Raw genomic sequence first — 2,347 nt, 5'->3', positions numbered from 1 at the left:
AATACAGTATACACAAAGGAAGATATTATTGAAGTAATGTATACATATTTTTAGAAAAAAAATTTAATATAATATATATAATTTTTTGGATGTTCAAGAAAAAACTGAATAACTATTTAAAGATTAAATATTAAATATTTTCGTTAAAAAATGTTACTAATTACTCTTATATTAGGCCTAAAGCCTAAAGGTCTAAAGCACTTCGCACCCATCTTCTATTTCAATTTTGAACATTTTTTCTTTGTATTCTTTGTATTCGAAATGTATTCTTTAAACAAGTAAAACAAAAACAAACAAAAAGTTTGCGGATTTATAAAAAAAGTTCGTGGATTTTTAAAATTTAATCAAAATCGAATTTGTTGGCCAATTTTTGAAATTTTGATCATCTGTAAACCTTCCCTGGGGACATTTGAATTCCCACACAAAATTTTGGCCTGATCGGTTCAGTCGTTTTAACGTTTATTGGATACAAACAGACAGACAGACAGACAAACAAACAGACAAGCCAAATTCATATATAGATATAGATATATTCTAACGTTTAAGTGTAGCGCCAGGTCATTTTAAACACTATTGCAAATACGGAGGCTTGGAGACTATTTTCTGGGGCTCACGGATGCCCTGCACCCCCTCCCTCTCAAAACTTTTGTTGTTTCCATTCTGGGCATTATGTAAACTTGTTTATTTAATAATTTTTATTTTAAGTTGAAACAAAAGATGGATATACTTCACGAGAAGATGGAACAGAATAAGAAAGGAGTTCGTGTTCAACCTGAACGTCCTCCTCTACTAGGTACACTGTAATAACAATGTTATGGTTGCGTAAGATTTGTTTCAAAGTTTCTAAAATCAAATAGATAGATATATATATAGATAGATAGGCTTTAAGATAATTTAAAACCGAATTTCACTCAAAACTGCGTTATTTATGGTAAAGGTTGAATTTCTCCTTTCCTTCTAAAACATTTTTAAATAATATCAACATCAGCAGGTGAGTACATTGTACAAAATGTGTTTTTAAAGAAGGAAATAAGCATTAAAAGTAAAAACATTTTGCCTTATGATTTATGGGTGCGGCTAGGAAGCGAAAATTGTAAACGCAGTGCCGTGGCTCTGTGAGCCAATTGCGGGATGGAGGCTATGCTGGTGCGGCTTGACTCCCCCTCCCTCCTCTCCTTATGTACTGATGTTTTAAGTTACTATGTTTAGTATATGGGAGTGAAGAAGATGAAGCATTCGACGAGATTATGAGAGGAGTAGTATTAGAGCCCAAGGTACAGTAAGTTAGTTTCCCCCACCACTCTGCCCATGTTCTCGGAACTGTTAAATAGCTGACAGCAGTGCTTAGAATCCATTTGATTTTGATGCGGATCCTAATCCTTGATCCGCAATGGGAAAAAATGGATCCGATCCCAGGTCATGAACATTTTTTGTAAGATTTTTTGATTAATTGAACATAAGAAGAATTTTGGAGGTTTTTGCCCTCTTATTTTTCGCTTATTTTTATTCTAAAACTTGAGACACCTTAGAAAGATATAGTAATTTTTAAATATCTCTTTTTATAACAGTTCAAAATTTTGGTTTTGAGAGCAAGATATGGATCCGGATCCGTGGATCCGCACATTTTTGTTGATCTTGATCCAGGAAGCCAAAATGTTGGATCTGGATCCTAAGCACTGGCTGACAGTACCCTGATCACTGGATCAGGGTATTAAAACACTAAAAACTGTGTTACGCACAGGAACTAAGACAAATTTTGCTAAGAAAAGTGATAACAAAGTTTATAGTAGAAAGAATAAAATATTCACGAACATTTTTATACATTTTTTGAACAAATTAAGAACTATCCAATTTTTAGCACTTATTTCTTTTTTTATGCTAAAACATGATGATTCAAAGAGAGAAATAATATATAATCTCTCATTTTTAACAGTTCAGATTTGGGTTTTCAGAGTTTTTTAACAGTTTTAATAGTCTGGATCCGGATTCTGTAATCCAACTGGTTGAGGATACATTTTTGTAATGTTTTTGGACATACAATTTTTTTGCTTCTCTAACTACAGGGGATGCAAGTTACTATACGCAATTTTTCCCAGACCTGACACTGTCACACTGAGTGCTAGGTTTGGTTTGGACCCAATGTGTTTAGTTATTCTTGTCTTTGGTTTCCAATTTAAGCCGAGAAGAACAACCCCGTCTGCATCTATTTATAAATTTGGCTTGTCTGTTTGTCTGTCTGTCTGTTTGTTTGTTTGTTTGTTTGTTTGTTTGTATCCAATAAACGTCAAAACGGCTGAACCGATCGGGCCCAAATTTTTTGTGGGACATCTAGGGACCCCAGGGAAGG

The 2,347-nt window shown here is 33.8% G+C and overlaps 1 long non-coding RNA gene across 1 annotated transcript; it reads left to right on the top strand.

The window, feature by feature from the left end:
• Positions 1-685: 685 nt before the first annotated feature.
• LOC111717335 (uncharacterized) lies at positions 686-1,251 on the top strand. The gene is made up of 2 exons (XR_002768758.1): positions 686-793; positions 1,210-1,251. It is a non-coding gene; the product is annotated as an uncharacterized LOC111717335 (long non-coding RNA).
• Positions 1,252-2,347: the final 1,096 nt, after the last annotated feature.

Source organism: Eurytemora carolleeae, unplaced genomic scaffold, assembly GCF_000591075.1.
Source record: "Eurytemora carolleeae unplaced genomic scaffold, Eaff_2.0 scaffold2424, whole genome shotgun sequence".
NCBI lineage: Eukaryota > Metazoa > Arthropoda > Copepoda > Calanoida > Temoridae > Eurytemora > Eurytemora carolleeae.
This window is presented reverse-complemented; position numbering and strand designations above follow the sequence as displayed.